This window comes from Clytia hemisphaerica, unplaced genomic scaffold (genome assembly GCF_902728285.1).
Source record: "Clytia hemisphaerica strain Z4C2 unplaced genomic scaffold, Clytia hemisphaerica genome assembly, whole genome shotgun sequence".
Lineage (NCBI taxonomy): Eukaryota > Metazoa > Cnidaria > Hydrozoa > Leptothecata > Clytiidae > Clytia > Clytia hemisphaerica.
This window is the reverse complement of record NW_027103286.1, coordinates 619980-643571: the sequence shown is the minus strand read 5'-3', so window position 1 is coordinate 643571 and position 23592 is coordinate 619980. Positions and strand designations below refer to the sequence as shown.

The 23592-nt window shown below is 34.7% G+C and overlaps 3 long non-coding RNA genes across 3 annotated transcripts; 2 read left to right on the top strand and 1 right to left on the bottom strand.

The window, feature by feature from the left end:
• Nucleotides 1-8330: 8330 nt before the first annotated feature.
• On the bottom strand, nucleotides 8331-8984 carry LOC136805728 (uncharacterized). Its single transcript, XR_010846441.1, has 3 exons — nucleotides 8924-8984; nucleotides 8612-8744; nucleotides 8331-8368 (listed from the first exon to the last, which is right to left on the bottom strand). It is a non-coding gene; the product is annotated as an uncharacterized lncRNA (long non-coding RNA).
• An 8779-nt stretch (nucleotides 8985-17763) lies between these two features.
• Nucleotides 17764-20752, top strand: LOC136806002 (uncharacterized). The gene is made up of 4 exons (XR_010846484.1): nucleotides 17764-18091; nucleotides 20277-20297; nucleotides 20402-20422; nucleotides 20732-20752. It is a non-coding gene; the product is annotated as an uncharacterized lncRNA (long non-coding RNA).
• Nucleotides 20753-21155: 403 nt separating this feature from the next.
• LOC136805995 (uncharacterized) lies at nucleotides 21156-23338 on the top strand. Its single transcript, XR_010846483.1, has 3 exons — nucleotides 21156-21253; nucleotides 23002-23022; nucleotides 23315-23338. It is a non-coding gene; the product is annotated as an uncharacterized lncRNA (long non-coding RNA).
• The last annotated feature ends 254 nt before the right edge of the window (nucleotides 23339-23592 follow it).

Below are 23592 nucleotides of genomic sequence, written 5' to 3'. Positions count from 1 at the left end.
AAGTCGTGGTCAACTTCTTTATTGACCGTTTCTTTGATTCGCACTGCGATAACCACGTTTAACTACTTCGTTGAAACTTCGTTTATCTTGATATCTAGTAGTTTATCCCATTGAGTTTCAAGCCGAAGGCTAGAGGTCAATCTCTTTGGTAGGATTTGAAGCCAACAAATCCTACCAAAGTTGCGCGGCCTTGAGCGACCCGCCTGGTTTTTACACAAATGACAGATTGAAACTAAAATTTACCGCTTAATTTCGAAAAATATATCACTCGAAGACAAAGGAATTGCTAGATTCAATCCGTCATCAAAAATACGGCGCATATTCTAAGGCTTCAATTTTTCTTGCCTGAGAAAGGTTAGAGATTGACCTCTAGCCCTTCGGGCTTGAAACTCAATGGTTTATCCCTTTCGACTTTAAGCTATAAATCTTGAAGAACTTAATTTTGCTTTGAAGCGTGAATTGTGTATTGTTGATGCCTTTTTTCAAAACCAGTCTCTTTGTGAGAGTGATAGACTTTGGATCGGCGTCGATGTTGTAGAAGAATCACCAAGATTTCGAGAGCAGCCTTTAAAGTCGGTGTAATGAAATCTTGTCCTTTCCCAAGATTAATCTTGGGAAAAAATCTTAAAATCCTAGGCCTAGGAGATGGCCATTTTCGGGGTGGGATTTTTTTTAGCCCTGAGATTTTTTAACGATTACATATTTCGATTAAAATATCGGGGGTGATTTTGGCCATTTTACCCTGGTCAAATTTTTATGCAAACTTTCCCATCCCCAAAATGGCCATTATTCAGGCCTGGGATTCCTCGGGGTGTAAAATGGTCATTTTTGGGGTGGAATTTATTTTTTTTTTAATTCAGAGATTTGAAAACCACCCCGAAAATGACCGTTTCCTAGGCTTGGAATATCTCAGGATGTAAAATTGTCTCTCTAGTGCAACTCCACTGTTGTGACAAAAGTGCTAAGATTCTCAAAGTAGCGCAAGTATATGACGGAACGAATGGGAGCTATTGAGCCAATTCTCACAAAATGATCAAATACATTTAACAATTTATTAAACGTAATTCAAAGTTGGGTAATTCAGATTCCCAGGCCTGGGAAATATGGAAAACCCAGGCCTGAGAAATGGGTTCCCATCCCGAAAATGACTATTTCCCAGGCCTGGTATTTTAAGATTTTTTCCCGTGTGTTTTCAGCGCCACAAAATTTGCCTTATGATCATTGAACCTCTTTGTTATCACTTCCGGGTTGAGATAACATTCAAATGGAAATTGGAGTACACTATAATTTCTTTTGTCAAGACGAGCTAAGTAGTTGGTATTACAGTAGACTCCCAGTTATTCGAAGCTCAAAGGGGGATAAGACTTTACTTCGAATAGCTGGGAGTTCGAATAACTGAAAAAAAATCGTTTTGCCACCAATGACGAAAAATGCTTTAAATCATACTACATCTGTTAATTAGTTAGTTTCTGCCGTCAAATTCATATTGTATTTTTCATTTTAATAACCTTGGAATATATTTGATACTAGCAGTGGCGGCCTGACAGGGGGTGCAGGGTGTACAGTGCACCACCCAGAAAGATCTGAGAGGGGCGCCAAAAGAGCTTTTCAAAGGGGCACCAAAATTTAGTTGATGTTTGATTGGGCGATTTGGCGCCTTTCGACAAGTTTATAGCGCCCTCTATAAGTTCAATGTTTATTTTTTTTGTTAAAGGGGATGCTCACTCACAAAATGAGAGTTTGCCAGAAAAAGAAAAAGATCGAAACTTGTTGATGCTCGCTGTGGTTGTTTGTGGTCTTATGCTGACTAACTTTCTCCTTTTTAAAAGATCTTTTAAGCTGTTTGACCTTTTTTATACAAAAACTTTTTGCCTACCGCGCAAAATTTACTAATAACTCTTATTCCTGCCAACCTTCGAATTTTGGGGCCGCAAATAAGGACAAAAAAACAGGGGCGCCAATTTCATATTTTGCACCACCAAGAAAATTAAGCCATGCCGCTACTGGATACTAGATTGTAAAAAATAAAAAAGAAGGTCGGGAAAAGAGGGGTGAGTTGAACTCAAACTAAAAAACTCATATTTAGCGTGTCCCCCCTGCGATTGGCTTGGTCTTCTTCTAAGTATCAAATCGATTGACGATGGTTCATGGCTCTAGTTGCGGGCTCATCGTCGTGCTGGGTGAAGAACGTGTCCCTCAAAGCTTCGAAAGACTGTTCATCTTTCTTTGTTTCGTCATTGAGTGTTGACCATTTAATGTCTTTGTCATTAAAATCTCCAACAATCTACCTTTAGTAGTAGAAAGTAGGATTGGCTTTGATACATCCACCCAACTAACAAAGTGTTATTCTTTTGCAACTTTATTTAAAAAAAACAAGCTTTTTCTCAACGGTCGCAAGGGGCTCATTTTCGGTTTTTCAAAACTGCATGTACTTCCACCTCATAAACATGCCTATTTTTGGGCTTTTTTGGAGAAGCTTAATTTAGCCGTCATGAATCTGTCCTGTCAGATGTCCCGTAATGCACCAAACTCGAAAAAAATTGGAAAATCCCTGAAAAATCCGCCATTTTGATGACGTCATTGACAGAAAAAGTTGAATAAGTTCAGGTAGAAAAATGATTTCGAGCTCAAATTTCGACCAGAGACATATATAATTAAAAACAAATTAGAAAATTGGAAAATAAAATCGAAAAAATGCTGACGTCATCAAAAATCAAAACAATTTCGATTTAAAATCCTCTTAATTTTCAATTTGCATTTCTTGTAAAAATTTGAGCTCAAAATCTTTTTTCTACCCGAACTTACTTAAGTTTTTCTGTCAATGACGTCATCAAAATGGCGGATTTTTCAAGGATTTTCCCAATTGAGTTTGGTGCATTATGGGACATCTGACAGGACACATTCATGACGGCTAAATAAAGCTTTTTCCAAAAAAGCCCAAAAATAAATATGTTTATGAGGTGGAAGTACATGCAGTTTTGAAAAAACCGAAAATGAGCCCTATACGACTATTGAGTTGGAATTCAGTCTCGAATTTTAATTCAACAGCAAGATTTTTCATAGATTCATGTGTTAGAGATACTGTTAGATGATAAGTAATTTTGAACAGGATGGTGACGATAGCAAATATCACTGCGAATAGTTTTACGGAGACTTTCTATAAGGAAGACCAACTTTTGGCACATTGAAAAGAATCATACAATACAGGCCTCCCAATACAAAACGGAATTGACAAAAGATACATTGAATTTTGAATCAATGGATAACTATAAACATACGTTTAAAGAGAAAGAGAAAACATTAAATCATGCAATGGTTAATCGCAACCCCATCGAGAGAGTGATGTTAACCAGCAAGGGAAACTAACCATATTTCTAGACAAAGGTCTCGTCTCGCTAAAACTGGATTACTTTGTCCGGTAAACATAACGCTGGTAGTAGATAACAAAGGTGAGAATACACAACCCTTAGCGGTGCGGTCGGCTTTTAAAGGGGTCTGGTAATGAATTTAAAAGGAAATGACGTCATATCCTTTTTTTTAATGCTCCAATACAGAATATTTTTGCTCGGTGTAGGAAAAGACCTTGGTACAAGGAATGAGATAAATAACAAAGATATAAACGTAACCAAAAAACATCTTTTATACACCCCTGTCTCTGTGCCCCGGTGGAACTTTTCCCCTTAGTAGGATTAAAATTTCTGTCGAAATCCCAATGGGGATAGAAAATTTATTGTTTCCAGTTCGAAAATTCCAGTGGGGATGATTCTTTCCATTAAACTTCCAATGGAGACAAAACCATAGTGGAGTTGAAATTTTAGGTATTTTTTCCACCAGGGACGGTTTTTTTGCCAATTTTTCCAGTGGGGCGGGACACCGGGTCTGTGACACAGGGGTGTTTTCGTCGAAATCTGTCATTGGTAACATAAAAAGGCGCATAAACAGAAGGAAGCTTTTTCATCCTGGTGATAGAAGCCCATTGACATTTCCTCTGATCAATAAATTGAAAGCTACAACTACATTCTAGTCTACAAACCTCAAGGCAAGAAAACGGGGGCTGAAACGCTTACAATGGCATGAATACTGACAACCTTTTCGTATTGGGTATTCAAACTAAAAGCAATCTGGATATGTTCATCGAAGGGTAGTAGTAGCGTGTATTGGTTCAACCCACTTAACCAATTAGTATGGGTTCCCGCTTATCAACATCGTGGTTAAGCAAAAGTCATCCAATTGGCAATTTGATTGCAAACCATGATAATGAAAATACAATGGCGCCATTCTACGAGGTCATTAAGTCCACCAGACTTCTAAATTAACTGCCTTGAACGGCTTAATAACAGACGACAACAGTCTTGATGTAGCTCTCTCATAATTGGGTTTTCAAAATTTAGAAATTCTTTCTTCAACTAGAGTACAGTCTTGATGTAGCTCTCTCATGATTGGGTTTTCAAATTTAGAAAATTTTATTTCAAATTAAGTACAGTCTTGATGTAGCTCTCTCATATAATTGGGATTTCAAATTTAAGAAAATCTTTCTTCAACTTAAGTACAGTCTTGATGTAGCTCTCCGTGTAATTGGATTTTCAAAATTAAGAAATTTCTACCTCTTTTTAAGTAGAGTCTTAATGTAGCTCTTCCATGATTTGGATTTCAAAAATTAGAAATTTTTACTTCAACTTAAGTACAGTCTTGATGTAGCCTTCTTCCTTAGGCAATTGAAGGGTACGGTATGTACCGCCCTTATAAAGCTACCTTTTGCCGCCCGCTAAGGGTCTTCTTTTTACTCCCGGTAAATGTCAAAAGATCGAAAGTTGGATGGCACCCTTCCCCCGTCAGATCGCAACCCTAGTACTCCCCCTCTCCCCCCTTGGAGCTCTCTCATAATTAGATTTTCAATATTTGAAAAATGCTACTTCCCTTAAGTAAAGTCTTGATGTAGCTCTCTCATGTAATTAGGATTTCAAATTAAAGAACGGCGTTGTTACGCTTGCGGAGGGTTATTTCTAGCCCTCCGCAACTCTAACCAAATTTTTCCAGAAAAATTCACAATTTCAGAAGGATTCTTAGAGCAGGTCTTATCTTCTGCAAGGATAAAGATACCCGGCAAATAGTTAATCTTGCGGAGGTTCCTTTTGCAATCTTGCGCAAGCATAACATGGTCTTGCGGAGGGTTCAACATCCAGTTGTTAGTCTTGTGGAGGCTTCAACACCGAGTTGTTAGTCTTATTGAGGTTTCTTTTTGTTATCTTTTGCAAGAATAACGATATCCATCGAGTGGCTAATCTTGGCTAATGGCTATTTTTGCGGAGGGTGCTATAACATGGTCTTGCGAAGGGTTCAACACCCAGTCGTTAGTCTTGCGGAGAATAGAAACTGAGGGTTTCCCTATTGCAAGACGCGCGCCTTATCATTAATCATTCTCTTTCTTCTTGCCGCTTTTCATTATGTTCTTTCTGAATGGTGATTGGCTGAAACACTATAATAGAAGAGATTTTTCTTTGTTTAATGTTTGACGTATTTTGAACGAACTTTGAAATAAACATGATTCAAAACCAGGTAAACAAATCGAAACCAAAACGTAAAATGGCGGGGGAAGCTGCAACTATATGGGATATTGATGAAAATTTTGAAATTGAAATTATAAAACTTGACTATGAAGATACTGAAATCATTCCAGAGTTCTTTGAAGGTATAGACTGGGATACCACGGATATCTTTGATTTGGATTCATTATCAGAGCCTTCAGCAAATAAATCTCCTGAAAATCCTCATCAAAATGAATCTAAACCACAAGAAGAAGCAACCCCAGCAACACCCACCACTGCTGTTCAGAAAGAGAAAGTATACATATATTGCTCAAAGTGCAACAAGAAGTATCAAAGGGCAGCATGTCTAACAAAGCATGAAAAAATATGTAAGGTTACAATAATTTTATCATTATGTATTGTGTTAGCTCAAAGAAAATTAAAACTTTTCCCCATATGATCAAGTTTTTGTTTACTTTACACCATACCCAACCAAAGACTATGGGACTATTGGTATTTGGCAATACTTTTGTAAGAAAACTAGCTGTTATCATATATTTACCATAGAAATGTTGAACAGAAAGTTTAGTTTAGATATCTTCTATGGTTACAGGTAAGAAGACCCCACCAAAGACCCCTGGCAGGAAGGAGAAGAAGAACGAAGAACCAGGCAAAGGTGAGTCTTATTTCACGGCTGGAATTTGTGTAATAAAGAATAAAATGTTGAAATTGAAATGATGAAAGTCAATTGATCAATTTGTTTTTGTCATAACGACCTTTATTGAATTTCTACACCCTTTTATTTCCCTCTTGCAAAATAATGTCGCTTTAAAACAATTTATTTATCATTTATTTTAAAGGTAAGCTGAAATCAACACAAAAAGATGTGATTGATAACAAGGTGTTCATGAAGGCTTTCAATACCATCATTCAAGATCCAATCAACAACCTCCAAATAGGTTCCGTAGAGACATTTGGAAACAAAGTAAGAAATCTGGCTAAGCAGATGATTCTACAATGCGAGACTACTCATTTCAAACAACTTGAAGAAGATTTGGTGTCAAAGGTTTACAATCTTATGGAAGAACGAAAAAATTTAATTGAAGAGGCACAATTGCACATTTTGATGTTGAATCTACACAAGCTTTTAACAAATGAAACCTATCAAAAAACATGGAACGTCATTACAAATTCTGCTCTGACTGACGAGTTTCGTTCAATGTTCTCATCCCTGTGTGTGAATATCATGAAGGAGATAATGAAATTCGAAAACCACCAAGAATCGATTGAAACAAAAGAAGTTAAGCTATCCACAGAAGAGCAGCAGGTTCTAAGATATGCTTCTGGGTACATCATCTTTTCTTTAAGAAGGAAGTATGCTAGACTAACGACGTCAACAAACGAATCAAGAAGAAAAACTGCTATTGCAGCAATAGAATTCTTTGAAAGTATCAATGAGGCAAATAAGGATCCGGAATTGACAGGCCAAACCTTTTTGGAATTCACCAAGAAATGGGTTGAGTTGAGAAATAGAGGTGGGCTAATAGAAATTAATGATGAGTTTTATATTTTTATTCGGCGAGTAGAAGGGTTTGTTAAAGGAATATTGACATTGGATTTCCTCAAAAGATATCGTTCTGAAGATTTGAGAGATGTGATGATTCGAAAATTGGAAAGAAGTGACGGTGTGACAAAAACCTGGGATGTGCTAACGAGAAACCTGGACAATAAAAACCTAAAAGCCATGCTGAAAAAACTTATTATTGAGAAATGGGTTGACATCCGGGCAAGATCCTTTGTGAAGGGTTTTCTTGAATTATTAAAGCAGGCATCAAGAAAAGAAAAATCTGCTGCAGGAGCAGACTTAAAAGAAAAGGGACAAATGATATCTAGAAAAGCTGAAGTTGCTCAAAGAAAGCAACTGAAATGAACGGTAGCTTGATTTTGAAATACATTTCTTGTCTTCAATATATTATATATAGCGATAAACCTTTTTGATAAATATGTTACATCAAGAAAATATATTGTAGTTACATTTTATGCAGTTTGATTAAGAAAAATAACTACTACTCGATGTAAATAAAACATTTGTTTAGCTTCCTTTTGTCAACTTTTTGGATCAAAAGCCACAATTTCCATGATTATTAAAGTAATTACTGTTCTGTGCTTCAGAATCACTTTATAATGACCCCGCATTTTATGACTTCTGTCCCAGAAGTGTCAAAAACCTACACTTTCCTCAAGAAAATGTAGTTTTTTACAGAACAATATAAATTTTGGTACAAATGCCCAGCCTCAGCTGAAACTACGACTTTATTTTATAAAGAGCGCCTCTTTCTTGACCTGTAAGTTGTATGCCTTGAGCTTATAAAAGAACTAGTGAAAAGTTTAAAAGTTGTAAATTTTATCCAAAAGTATTGATTTTAAAACTTCTACATGACAAATCTTAACTCAGTACAAATATCTTATATAAAAAATATCCTTAAAAATCCTATCAAACATTTTCACTTCTTACTCTAAATACTCTAGATAGTCCAATCTAATCAATTAGGACATTTTTTTCGTAGGAAGTGGTGTTGTATCATGAATGTCAAATTTTGGAACGCCTCGATCTGCAGCCCTTGCATTTCCGTTTAAATCCTGTATAAGATCTGATTTCATAAGATTTAGAGCAATTTCTTGGCGGGAAAACTCCAAAAGCCTCGGATTATCGTTATTTCCTCCTTGTCTTCGTTGGCGACCAAAATGTTCTTCAACAGGGTCTTGTGAGAATTTTTCCGATAATAAAAATTTAACACCATCAATCTCCAATAACTCTTCTGCTAGCTTGACGAAAGAGAAAACTGAAAAAGAAGGAAGAAAAATGTTATTATTTTCCCTTTTGACTCACAACCATGCTATATAGTTAATACAAAAACTTTTACATACCAGCAGAGCCCTTTCAAGCCCTCTAAAATCGATAAGCTGTTCTAAAAAAGATTTTTACAGCAAGTCCGCACCTGCCCGATATACTAATACAATACATACATCCAAGCAAACTTGAAATACACGTAAGAGGTCGAGTACAGGAATGCATGAATACTTACCAGTCATTTTCCAGCCGAGTCTTGTTGGAGCACTTAAAAGTTGTTTGAGCTTCTCTTCTTTATTGATTGGTTTTGCATCGACTTGCTCGTACCATCTTTCCAAGTAATTGTCAAGGAAGTCGTCTTTCAGGAACTAGAAAAAAAATTTATTTCATTTCTTCAAACTTTAATTAGTATTCGATGTTATTTCTTTTCAACTGATTCATTCCTCTAAAATGGTTTTCTTAACATAATCAAGCTCCTTGGCAAAATGAGGCAAGCAAAAGCCTTACTGTTACTGTAGTAAAACATTACTTTGAGTTGTATACTTACAGAAAATCGCCAGTCGTTTGCTACATAGTGAGCAAGCTCGGCCTTTCCATTTCTGTCTTTGCTGAATCTGGAAACATTTAGACAATCAAAAACTCTGTCGAACATCTTGACAAACTCGATTGTCCTCTTGGTGTCGTGGCGACCTTGACTTTCCAAAGCGAGTGCGGTCTTCTGACTAAGTACCTGAGGGAAAGAACGAAAATGCTTATAAAAAATATGCCTTTAATTTCCATCATTATTGAATATGATATCAGAGGATTGAAAACAGTCAAAAAATTTAAGAATGACAAGTAAACTAGGCAAATGAGTGAAAAAGGTTTCCCATCTCTAAAAAGATTGACACGTACCTGAGCAGCAAGCTTAACTGTCATTCGAGAACGTGGTGTTAAATTGATGTGCTCGTCAGTTAAATGGAGCTTACGTAATCCAGCGATGTTTGTTTTGGTAGAGATAAGTCCTCCTGAGTTAGTTATCAATGTCATGTCATCCTCAACTACCTTCACGATATGTTGCCATGAGATATCTTGGCCATCGAGCTTAAAAATAAACAAGGTATTATGATTATGCACTTTTCTATATTCATTATGTTGCTCTTCAAGTAGATATAGCTCTTTAAGACTGGATAATGTTAACCCGGAATTCAAAAACTGAAAGAAAATAAAAGTACTGTGATACTGTAATGTAAATTTGCAAACCTACAATAATTTGAAAAGAACTTACATGTAAATTTCTTGTATTCTTGTTCCATTTGGAGTTTTCAAAGCAGTTTCTTGTTGTTTTAAGGAGATGGGGGACATCTGAAAATAAATACAGTGGGAGTTGATGGTGAGGGTTATGACCCCAGTAAAAATCATCAGGACGATTGGTTGACATTATTTTGTACATCTTTCGATTGGTAGATGCCCCATCAGACACAAGTGCTCTAACCTGAAAAAATAACAGAAAAAATGCTCTGAATCCGAACCCATCCTGGATTTATTGAATATGATTATGAAATTACCCTATTACGATCTGCTAAAAAAAATGGTATCAAACAGTAAATCTTAATTGGGAGTATATGATTCAAAGAGATTAAATCATCGTAAATTATGTCCAAATGAAACAGTTTGTTTTCTGTCAGAAAATTCAGAGATCAGAAAAATGACACAAATGATATTTATACCTCAAAATTCAATGCAGTCAGAACTCGAACAGCTTCTAGTGTTGTTAGATAAAGTTGAGAAGCGGTCATCCCAGCAGTGGCAAAGTATCCAAAAGGGTAGAGGAGATTGGAGCATATTCCACGAACCATGTAGAGATTAACATGTGTTGCCAAATCACGTTCAAATTTGAAATTGTCGTTGTTTGTTTCTTCATCATTATGCAAAAAGTGTGAGAACTCGTCGTTAAGGTCACCCATCTCCGTGAAACCAATCAGTTTTCCAGAGCCTCTGTGATATACCAATGAGCTTTTGATCTTCATTTCGTCAAATGCTATGACAACAGGCTTGTCTTTTGCTTTCATGTTTGAGACATTTGCTTGTTCAGCAAGTCTCTTTATGATATCTGGATTGAAGCCTGTGCTGAGATCAGTGAAGTTTAGGTATTTGTACATGGTAGTCGAAGAAAATTCAAATTTTTGTTTGCAATCTGCTTATATGCAGCTGGTGAGGTTTGGTAAATACTCAGGCACCATCTAAAAAATATAAATAAAACATTAATACAGGTGATATCAGAAAAGCTTGAGAAAATCTAAAGAGTTTAAATTATCAAAAAGGTATTAACTAATATAATTCTTTGACAAAATATCAATAAGCTCTATGAAAAAAATTCATCTCATGTCAACCAGTAGGTATAATAAAGTAAGGAATGATAATAATTTATGATTATTATTTTGGAAAAGCATGTAGAGGACTGACTTGGATTGACTCACCTGATGATTAAAGGATGCCAACGCATTCCTTTGCTGTTTTTCTTGGACGCTTGTAACTTTTGCTGTTGCCAAAGCAGCCATTGTGGCGAATCCTCTTCAAAACCATCACATGTTGTGTTTTTAATAACTTTTTCCAGGACGTCATGCTCATCATCTGTCACTTGAACTGCCTTAAGCTGCATATCTTCCTGAATTTGGAAATTTAGTTTACTCACTTTTTTCATAAGTTCCCTTTTTTTCATCTGGGCATTTTTCAGCTTTTCTGCCAACTCTTCTCTAGACATATAACGTGAGTTAGTTGTCGAGGTGTCACTGGTGCGCTTCCTCTTAGCTTCCGGTTCATCACTTAGTCTTGACCGTTGCTTTGTAAGTTGAGAATTCTTATACTTCCTACATTTTGAGCACATTTCATCCAATTCATCATTACTTATGTTGTTACTGTCAGTGTTCAAAATAAGATTACAATCAACATGCCTGATTATGCTATAATCCTCTAGGTGATAGAGCTGCTTATGGTATTTATTCTCCACAGTTGCATTTTCGTCTCCATTAATTGATAAAAAGGGATATTTGATATCCAGTTTACTTTTGATGACATCTTCATATCCAGATATTCCAGGACAAACTCTGTGTTTTTGGAAAAATTCAATAAATGTGTCAGTATTTTCCAAAGTGAGGGAAAATTTTTGAAGATATTCATATTTGGGAAGCCTTTTACCACGAACAAGTAATTCCCATTGATTTTCGCAGTCAATAGTCATAGTTATATCATTTATAACTTCAAAATTTACAAAACGCTGCATCATATAAATGCGTCTGAATGGTGCAACTGGATTGATAAGCTTATTGAAACCAAGGGACGTCATTTTTTTATCAAAGTCACTCAATTTAAAAAGCAGTGATGATGAAGAGCAGTCTTTGAAGCAAATTTCACAGTTATCACCATGTTGTCCGAAGGTAAATGATGGAAGATACTCTCCTGGGTGTTCTTGGGGGGCATTTTTCAATCTTCTCAGCTTCTGATTGCAGCTACTGCAAACATGTTGGGGATAAACCAATGGCATGTCCTTTTGAACCTCAAAATCGATCCCATAGAAAATTAAGAGCACTTCCTTGAACATACTGATGTGCTTCGCTGTTTTGTAACCATACTTCAGAACAATTTTTTCTCCACAAAGTCTGCACAGATCTTTCAAAACATTTACATGATTTTCATCAGACATTTTTTATTATAATTCTAGAATAACATACACTTCTCATTAAAACAAGGCAATAAAAAATGAAACCATATAAACAGCCATTTTTATTTTTCTGGCGCTCAAACTATTATCAACAAGTCAATTATTGAAAATTCAAAATGGCGGATTATTTTTGTTGGTAAATTTTGAGCTGAAATCAAATCAGAATATAAAGCCTTTCTGCCACTCAGATTTAATGGAATAGAAAGCTAATGAAAGATAAACTCATCCCTCACACTCCCTTAAAACGACATCAAAACGACGCATATCCCTCAAAAGTTATTTTGCTTTCAAGATACCATATAAAAAACACACTTTTGAATGTTTGACTCAAAATTTCAAAACAATGAATTCACTTAGGGTAAAACCCTTCAAATGGCTGGAAAGCTGAACTATTGAGCAACGTGTTTACAAATTTTCAGGGGTTTTCAATCAGTTTCTGGGGAGTTATCAGTGGAAAACCCAAGTTGGATAGAGAGCTCAAAAGTGATGAATTTAAAAAAATCATTACTCAAAACCAGGATAGAGAAGTGTTTTCGTTCCGCGCCTCTAGGATCAAAGAGCGCCGCTTTTAAAAGGTTATATAAAAGAATTGATCTTTTACGGCGAGAGTTTCTATTCTAACTCTTTTAATAATTCTATGGTTCAACACCAAGGGCCTATTTGTTTCACTTACTATAAATGCTGTAGATGCTATCTGCTAAAGTGCTATGAAATTCCATGAACACTTTGAAAATGATAGCAAATATTGCAAGTTTTGTTGCCTGCCATCTTGCTGATTCCTGGTTGTACTTTAAATTCTAAAAAGTAACTTTCAATCAATTGTTTATTCACGGATGTGTGGCCACAAGGACACTTGTATAGCGTAGCTGGACTGAGCACAAATTTATTTTCTTTGAACCATGTGTGTCGTCGTAATAATAGATATTGTCTTTCTTTGACCAATAAGAGGTCGTTCCTCGTGTTTTTTCAACCAATCAGAAATACTTTTTAATAAAAGTACTTAGTAATTAAAAACCATCGTCAGACAGATGGAATTTGCACGGAAAGTTTGTTGCTAAAGATATTATATGAAATTCCTTTGACATAATTGCAATAACAAGAAAACAACAATCGAACAATTACTTTATAATGAGTTTTATCACACCATTATACGATCAAATCATTAAAAAAGAGAAAATTTTCTTTCTCGTGAATAATGTTTAGATTTTGCTTTTAGCAGCTATAGTATGATGTATTCCGTTCCTTGTTCGATATCTTGCTATAGTCATTTTAAGATTTGGGTACTTTGGTGAAAGTTTAGGCGAGTTTAGGCTATTTTTTACTCATTTTTTCTTCGTCATTTTCAACTTCAACCTTCTAAGAGTTGTTTAAAATATTTGATACAGCTTGAAATAACTTGCGTAATTTACAATTTAACTTTTTCGAAGTACCCTTTTTTCAAGGTTTTTGGCTTATAAATTGATCAAACTTATATTTTATTTTAAAAATCTTCATTCAAGATAAAGTCAAATATAAAATCTTGCAAAAAAGTCCCTTATGAAAACTAATAAACTTTGCAACAACTAATTATTTCAATTAATTTGAAAAAAATATTCTCAACCGCTGACCGGGGTTCGCGGATTCGCTCCGACAGACATGTGTTAAAAAGAAAAAGAGAAATAGCCGTTGTACTCAGTCCAGCTTCGCTATATAAGTGTCCTTGGTGGCCATTATCCCGCCATTATGAAAATAACTGCTATTTTGATTTCAGATATAGACCCGTGCGTGGAGCAAGCTACAGTTTCAGCTCTTCACTTCTCTAATTTTATTGGTTTAAAATCGTCAATCAGGCTAAGAAAACATCATCCAGTCTGCTTTTAGATGCAATTTTTACTGTGAAGAAATTGCAATCTTTGCTTTGCTTGCAAAAGGTTGAGGTTTTTACTATTTTTGCTGATAGGGAGTTTGCAAGTTTATTTACAAAAAGTGCTAAAGTTCTGGACAGAAAAAATTGAAATGAGTGCACTTGTAGTAAATATAGTAAAAATAGTGATGAAACAAATAGGCCCCTAGTTGTTAGTCTTGCGGAGGATTCAACATCCAGTTTTTAGTCTTGCGGAGGGTCTCATTTTGCTATCCTCCGCAAGAATAACGAATTGTTAGTCTTGCGAAGGGTTCAGCGGAAAGTTCAACACCAAGTTGTTAGTCTTGCGGAGGGTAAAACACTAAGTTGTTAGTTTTGAGGAGGGTACAATAACAATTTGGTAGTCTTGCAAAGGATCCTGTTTTGCTATCTTCTGCAAGAATAACGATTTTGTTAGTCTTGTGGAGGCTTCAACACCGAGCTGTTAGTCTTGTGGAGGTTTCATTTTGTTATCTTCTGCAAGAATAACGATATCCATCGAATGGCTAATCTTGGCTAATGGCTATTTTTGCAGAGGGTGCTATTTATTATCTTTCCGCAAAAATAACCAGCGTGATCGTCAGCCGTGCAAAATTACTCGAATCTAATTGGTTTAAAGGAGTGCGATTAATCGTTAATTGCACTATTACCACTTTTTGCACTCTTCAGCTGGGGACACTTTTGTTCCCTTATTCTTTTCTCTCCCAAGTCCTTATTTACTGACGATTACATCGGAATCGTATGGTTTGGAGTGCAATTAACAATTAATCACCCGTAACAAAGGAGAAAATACCGTAATTTGCACTCGCCCTTCGTCTTTTTAATTTAAATTCTTTGATAATAGTTTTATGTACATGGTGTATTAACCATGATAGACAATACTGGCTCCACATGAAAACTCAGATTTGACAATTTTCAGAGGTCAAATCTGAGTTTTCACGTTAAGCCGTTAATACAGAAAGAAATTTTGATAAACATTGCAAATTTAGTGAAACACACACAAGAACTTTCTTTCTAACTTTTCCATAATAGTGGTACGACTCGGTACTTTTTTTCCGGACACCCTGTATAATTACAATTGATTTTTCATACAGGTTACCTCTATTGATCCATACGCTTTGGGAACACTTCAACGACAGTTCAACGTTAATGATAAAATGCTTTCAAAACGTCATTCTTGATTTGATAAAATTCAAAGAAACCTGAATACATGAACAATACATGCCATTAGTTTAATGTCATGATACAACATTTTTTTAAAGAAAATATAACCAGTTTTTGTTATTTGAACTTACTGTAACTATTAAATGAATGAAAGCACAAATTATCACAATTTTAATGACTCCTTTATTTCTTTATTGATACGAGTTTATCGAATGATGATAATTCAGTTTGAGAACACATAATAAGGAGTATGACGCTTAACAAAATCTCTTGTTTCAGTAATATTTCTAGCTTACTTGGAGTTCGACAGTCTGTATGTACACAAGTTTCTTTAGAAGAATTGCCTTTGAATTTTTTTACAAGTGATCAAGCTTTTTCTTCGATGAGAGTCTTTTTAAGTCGCGGTTCTCCTTACTATTAACTTGTGTACATGCATTTTTTTCTGTAAACAGCTTGTAATCGCATTGCAGAAAATAATAAACAAAATGGTAAGTATTCTATTTGGATTTTATCATTTGAACGTTTTCATATTTACAATATTCAAGGCTCAGCAATTAAGTTGATGGTACGAAGGATTGTATAATTTAAAGTAGGCAATTCGCTAAGCTGGTTACCAGGCAGCTCGCACAGTAGTTACCAATTTTTAAAACTTTATAATATCCGAAACTTTCCGGAAGCTTTCGTTGGCAAGATAATTTTAAGTAGAATAGATCTGATTCGGAAGCCAGCACCTAAATCTGATAGGGTGGGTGTAATAAGAATTCTGGCATTGGGAAAGCTAGTTCAGTGTTTGACCTGAAACAACAAAGTAACTATTGATTCTTCAAGTTTTAATCGGGAAAATTACTGAAAAACAACTCAATCTTTCATTAAATTTACATTTTATAGGCAACTGCTGGACCATCGAAAACAATTGTGAGAGTCTTTTCTTTTCAAATGTTAAACGGCCAATCAGATTGTTTAAGATATTTTGCATGTGGATTCCTTCTACTAGACTGTTCTGAGCAACACCTTGTTTTTGCCTAACTCTTTTCCAAAGTCAAGAAATTCAAGTTTCTCTACTTTTATCATAGGAGCCGTGTAAGAAGTTACTTTTAATTCAAAACATTGAAAGTGTCATCGGGCTCTCCCAGAAAAAGTTTGAATATGAGGGGTGGAGGATGTAACATTTTATAGGAATTTGAGAATAGATATAGCACTACCCTCTAATTTCTTACACGTATTTCTTTGCCAAAGTTTTGTGATAGTCTTAGGATTGGAAGGCAAACCAAAATTATTAGCTCACTACCAAAATCTTAAATACAGTGATATTCTGAATTGTTGTTTTAGGAAACAGAAGAAGTTCGAGACTCAAAATCAGAGAAGGTGAGATTCGGCAGAACCGTAGTAATGTTATTTGTTATCTAAGAAAAGAAATCACACCATAAAACTCGCACTTAATGATGTAAATTCAAAAAGGCCCAAAAAGTCGATAAAAACAGAATGGAAGTATTTGGTGTTTCTATGGTTGGTTAGAAATGAAGAACTTACATCACGATTTTCCTCCGTGAAGGTGGACGATCTAATTGGACTGAATATACTTTGAAATGTGTTGTTTCCCTATACAGAAATAATAAAGAAAGCCGTGTTGAGCTGCCCAGTTTTGCAACAAACTGAACCAGTATTTGTAAAACATTCAGTGATAGAAAAGTGTTTTTCATAACTCACAGACCGCGACGGATTCTTCTAGTCAGTAGGGATAAAAATAGCGGACGGAAACTCGATGGAAATTGATATTCCAATATTTTCTCAGGATTTCAATTTTTTTAGAAAGAAATTTCAGTGGGGACGGGAAAAATAGTAAATATTTTGCATTGAGGATTTGTTTATTTGGGGGAAGGGGAAGGCTTCCCAGTGGGTCTGTGAGAAGGGGTGTATAGAAAATCGTTCTGCTGTTTTTGCAATTCATGTGTCAGCTGGGAGACAACTGCTAGTAATTGTTATTTTGAATCCTACTACTCAAACTTATCGATTCTAAAGCTGTCTGACTAAAGGAGAATGTCAATGTAATCAACCAATGAAATTTTAAATTCTTTTTTAGAAAACCCTAACCTTAAGACCAGAGGAAATGGCCTCGAAAGCGGTGAGATTCTTTTAAATTTTTAAATCTTCAAATTTGGTAAATCTGAGTGTAAATCAGATGTTACTGACAACTTGACCACTTACAACTCATTTATTCATTAGTCTGAAAGCTGATGATGGTAGCTGTATTTAAATATCGATACATTTTAACTTTACGCCACTATGGAGCCAAGATCATTTTAACAATCTGGATTTCCCATTCATATTTTGAATTTTATCACTCCTGTCTCTTTCCTTTTACACCGACCAGAAAATGAACAAAAGGATGACCATTGGCTTCTCCAGTAAGCAAATTGTTTTATCTCCCTCTCTCTATGTTCAGGTGGCGGCGTTTTGTTCTTTCACCTTTCAATGTATTTGTCTTGATACTTGATACAGTAGTTCGAGCTAGAACTAATAATTTACATTCACTTAATATATTACTCCTAATTTTATCACTCTTTTTTCTTTGTAGAACTCTCCAAAGAAATAGACGGTAAAGAGCTTGCAAACTACCACCTTTTCCGGTGTTCTGTCTGGCCATCCAGAGGATTGGATGGTTTTCAAAATCGGTCAACCGCCAAATTAAATACCTGCCAAAATGAACAAAATTTTTCAATGATGAATCAAGCTCAAGTGGACACATTAAATGTGGAAGTTTCTATTCTCCAACCTTATTATCTTTGAGGAGCCGGGTTTGCTAACTTCCTTCAACCCACTAATGTTTTTTTTTTCTTTTCATGTCCAATTCCTGTTCACCTATTTGCTTTCGAATTCTAAATATCACGCTCTTCCCATTCAATCAACAAACAACACCTGTACCTTCAAATAATGATGAATAATTACAGAGAGAGATACCATACTTGCAGGTAGTTAAAGCTTTGCCTTTCTTTGTCTTTGAGTTGTGAATGATTCAAAGGTTCTGATGATTATTGTGTTTGATCAAACAATGCGTCTATCCGTCAGCATAATTTTTGACTATTCTACAAAGTTTTTGCCCCCGCAGGAGCGTAGCGACGAGGAGGCACTCATAGTTTCACGCATAGATATTGGACTGGAATCTCAAAATTTTGCGAATTGTTTTGTTGTTGTTGTTGTTGTTGTCGCGTAAGCATATCCGTAGTTAGTCTCTTCCGTAAATGTTCGGTTTTTTTTCAGGGACGGTAGTATACACATTTTCATATTACGTTATATGGTATTATCATTATTACATATTACAATTTTAGTTTTGATTTAGCTTTGAAAAGCTGAAGCGAGTGTTATAAATGCAAATCAAAACAGTGTATGATATAACACGAATTACAATATTACTTGTGCAAATCAAAACAAACAAAATGGCAGACTGGTTATGATGATGATGAGCTGATTCATTGACTAGAAAAAGTGTTTTGTATGTCAAATTTTGTTTCTTGTCTTAGTTGTCTTTGAAACTGAATACTAACTACTGTAATTTAGTCAGAAGTTCACTTCAGCAACGATTTCAATTCTTTTTCCAGAATCTTTAAAGAAATTTGCTTAAGTTTTCAAATGTACATTTTGATATTTTTGTTCAAGCTCTAATTTATTTTTGTCTGTCATTTTATTGATAACTACCTTTATTGTTTATAGGGCTTCTTGAGTTTTAAATACCATCATATGGTCGTAACTCGAGAAAGTCCTTCTTAACTTAGTAAAACAACCCGCAAAGTACAAAAAAGATGAATGTACGCATATGTAAAGTTGAATCCAAACGTGGTTGACTTTTTCTTTTGGTCTTCAAAATAATTTACCTCACTTAGAGTGTTTTTACGTCTTTTCAGTGTGGTAAATCTTTTTCAAAAACCTGAAAAAAGTTTGTTTACTTGTTAAACTTTACATGCGCACGTTAAACTTTTTCATGCAGTTCTGATAGCCTAAATAACTTACGCTCCAGTGGTTTGGTGAAATAGCTCCAAATTCTGGCTTTCTAAGTTAGGAGAGACCTTCCCGAAGGCATTTAACGGTGGTTAGACTAGGTACACAGACAGTCATACAGAAACGCCATAAAGGGAAAGTATATCGCTAGCTATAAACTCAAAAAGTCTAGCTTCCTGAAGGCACGTCTCTTCATTGTCTGCGCCGGATCAGCTTGGAGAAAAGATTACATCATGAAAAAGGACTATGCACTTGAAAAGAAATTTAGGTGCATTTTAACTTTTCTCGACTGTACGTCTGAATGAACCACAATGGCATTCCTTTACTTTTCTTTTGACCAACAACATAGAAGATTTTGCTTGAGAAGTGCAATCACAGCATATGCTAGTGGAGCCCGGGCCTTAACTAGGATAAGTGAATTTCTATTTCACCGAACTTAAGATGGCGCAGAACTTTTTGATAAATTTTATATGCAGTATCCTCTTGACTATTGTTTATTAGGCAAAGTAGCAATAGAGAAATGTTGAAATATAGCAGTCAATGAAAAAAAAACAAGCTATTTCTGATTGGTTACCTTGTGGATTTATTCACTGCGTATGTCCATATATTTTGCCTACAATCTAAGATGTCTGCGACATTATTAGAAAAGGTCTATTTAGTGAATAATAATCATGACATATATATCGTTATAAGAAAGAAACTAGGAGAAAAAACAAACAAACAGGAGATGTGAAAATCAGTAAGATAATGATACCATAACTTTTTAAATATATTTTTGAGAGGCTTTTCCAGCTTTTCCTTAAATTTTATTAAGTTATCAAGCTGCATGAATTCTTCAACGTTCAAGTATGTATTTTTTTATAAGGGAATATAATTTTTTTTTTCAAGCAAACGCCTCAATCAATCAATCAATCAATCAATCAATCAATCAATCAATCAATCAATCAATCAATCAATCAACCAATCAATCAATAATTAAATCAATCAATTATTCCTGATTATTTTTTAATGTTTGATCTTTAAAGCATTAAAGCTTTATAAGTGCATGACATGATCTTTATGTGGGGGCATTTAGTGAAAGCTATGACTAGTTTAATTCATTTGAAAGCTTCTTGTCGAAAATGAAATTTATGATATTTTAATTTACATCTTTCGTTACAGAACTGGCTGCAAAAAGAGAAGGTAAGAGTCTTTTTAGCAAAAAAAGTCACTTGTTCTGATATTTTTCGCTTACTCATCAGGAAAAAAAAATTGCTTTTAATAAGCTAAAATCTGTTTCTTTTTAGAAAAGGAAGCTCTAATGGCCGGTACGTGGATGATGTGAAGGAGTTTTTTTGTTTGCTGACAACCAATTCTATGAGGACCAGTATTGAAAGGATCTCTTAATTTAAATCTGTCTAAAAACAATTTTAAATGAGTTCAGCTCATAAGGTTGGTTTTCATTATCTCGAACTAATAGCAAGCATGATTTTGGAAGCACAACAAATCGTAACAACAGATGATTGATCCATCCATCTTTATTGTTTTGTTTGTTTTTTTTAATTTATATCATTCAATTTTGATAAAATTGGAATATATTAGGCATTGTCAACTGAAATTTTATTTTCTCTTTTCAGAGCTAGAAGCGGGAGAAATGAGTAAGTTGAAATTTTATAATTATTGTATAATCTCTATGCAAGAAACTTTTTTAACTGCAAGAAACAAGGATTTTTTCTAAGCTACTATGGTCAAAGAAACCTGGTACGGTGTTTTCAAAACCCACACTCCTTGTCATTGAAACTATTGTGAAATTCATGAGCTATTATTCGGAATCGGCATTATGGTACTGTTGGTTGAACTGCCTGGACTCATTTTTCATAATTTTTTTATCTCCCAATTCAGCGGTGGAGTTCATCTCCAACAGGATGCTAGCAGGTAATTATTTCATTTCACTACCTAATAAGAGACAATGCTCGTTATCATATATAGCTTATTTAGCTTTTTTGACATCTTACCTTACCTTGCAGCTTTTGGAACTCTCACACAATGATTTGCTTTTTCATATAGTAATTCCTTTCCTGCTCTAAAATTTCTTTTTCTACTTCTTTATTGAATTGGTTGCTCAGAGAAAGAAAAAAGAATTGCTGAAAAAAGAGCAGGTAAGCCAAATTTTCACTTTTGTTTTATTCACTGTCATTATCTTCAATACCATTTTCAAATAACAAAGTATGGCCTTAGGATCAACGGAGGTCCAGTATGGTCTGTAAAATGACATTTTATGATAACATGATGGGCTGTAGTTTGGGGAAAAAGGTCAGTGAGACTATTCAGCCATTTGTGTATTGATTTTCTAAACTAATCAATCTCTTTTTTGGACCTACCCCGGTGGGGTGGAGGTCCTATAAATTAACCTGTGTTCGTCCGTCCGTTCGTCCGTTCGTCTGTTACCAACTTTTCTCAGGATTGAATCATAGGAATCTTTTGATTTTTGGTACAAAGGTGCAAAATGGTGGTGGCCAAAATGTGACGGAGCCCAATTTTCGGAAAAAAATTTTGGGGGGTAAATTTGGGCCAAAAAACGGCTAAAAAACGGGTTTTTTGGACTTTGTGGAAAATTGGATCATCAATTTTTTCTGATTTTCTGCATGGAAGTAGGGTACCATCATAGGTAAAAGATGGCTCAAGCAGATTTTTGCAAAAAAATTTTGTTGGCTTAAAAAACGCATGTTTATCTATAAGAATCACTATTAATAAGCATAGATCAATGTTTTTAGCCATATTATTATTTTTATTAGTTTTTTTTTAAGATGGAAATGTCACGGTGGAGGGATTGAGTTTTCTAAAAACACTTATTATTTTTTTGGCTGAAAAACGAATCTTTATCTATAAGAATCACTATTTATAAGCATAGATCGATGTTCTTAGCCAAATTATTATTTTTATTATTATTTCTAAAAGGAGAAAATGTCACGGTGGTGCGATGGTTTGAGCAACGATGTAAAAATAATAGATAACCAACTTGCCTTGATTCTCAAAAAACATCCGTGTTATGGTTGTAAAAATATTAATGACATTTTGCATCGTAAAAAGTGCAATTAAATAAAAACTTGCTTCATTTGCAACCTTCTATTGGACAGAATCGATCACGTGATGTATATTTTTCCAAAATTTGGGTTAGAAAAAGTGTATTTTCCTATAGGCAGCCTCACAGAAGGAATTTTTTAATTAGATATAGTTGTTCTATAAACATCCATCTGTTTATTTTGTATCAGGCAACCTTCATGCACTTTTCATTCGTGAGATATTGCAGTTCAAATCACACATATATTTTTCAGATAACAGCATTTTATGAGCGTTTATTTATCCAGATGAAGATTAAGTGGTATCAGGCCGATCCGTAGTCAATTTGTCTAAAGATTGGTACCTTTATCTTTTGAAAAAAATTCCGAAATTTGCAGTAAATAACAATTCAAATTTTCTATCAATTCAGTGGATGTCAAAAAGTGTGTCAAAATCTAGCTAAAAGCATAACACGCACTGCACACAGAGCTTTTTAATAGAGTGCTCATTTCAATAGGAAAACAATGGTTGTTCTCTTGGGAAAAGTGCCTTCTAGAGGTAGTTGGTTATCTATTATTTTTACATCGTTGGTTTGAGTTTTCTGTAAACCTTATTTATTAAGCTGTGCATTTTTCTGATAGTGGATTGTTTTTATAAAGAAAAGCGTTTAATAGCTTTTTTTTATTTCTTTTTCAATTGTGTTGATAGTTTCTCCCAATAGATATGCTTTCATTTTTATTTATTTTTTTGTATTTTGACCAATTATGTCTTATGTGTTTCATTGTTTCAATGTTCATTGATTAGTTTGATAACCAGGTAGGTCCATAAAAGTATCACTTGTTTTTAGAAAAATATCGTCTCCAAGCTGGTAATTCAATTTGCTTCCAAACTTTTACAACAAAAACTTTTACAACAAAAACTTTCTATTGGTATGTTGGAGGTGGTTGGAGAGTAGTTGGTAGTGTATAGTTCCCTGGCATTGGTATGGTAAAATAGCACTCTCATTCAATTGTTTGTGTGACTTTAAGAACAATTTTCCAAAAGCATTTTTTTCAATAATGACGTCACAATAATCCTTATCTTGTCTTATAGACCAGTATTTTGAGATGTTCTAATAAGGTAATTGGATTTTCAAAATTATGTTTTTTTTTCCTTTTTAGAGTTGGAGAGGCTTAAGAAAGAAAGTAAGCACCTCACAATTTTTGCATTACTACTCTACTGTAATTTAAGAATGTTTGTTCTTGTGTTTTGCTCTTAGACATCGGCAGGAAATTTAATCATCATCATAATCTACTACCTTTTTCATTTCAGATGTTGTACCTTTGATCACCAAGAAATTCGAAATAAAATGTTTGGATGTGACCCATAAACTCAAAGTGGATTGTAAGTGACATTTAATGTTGGTTATTTTATAATTTTCTTTCAACTACTTTGAGGT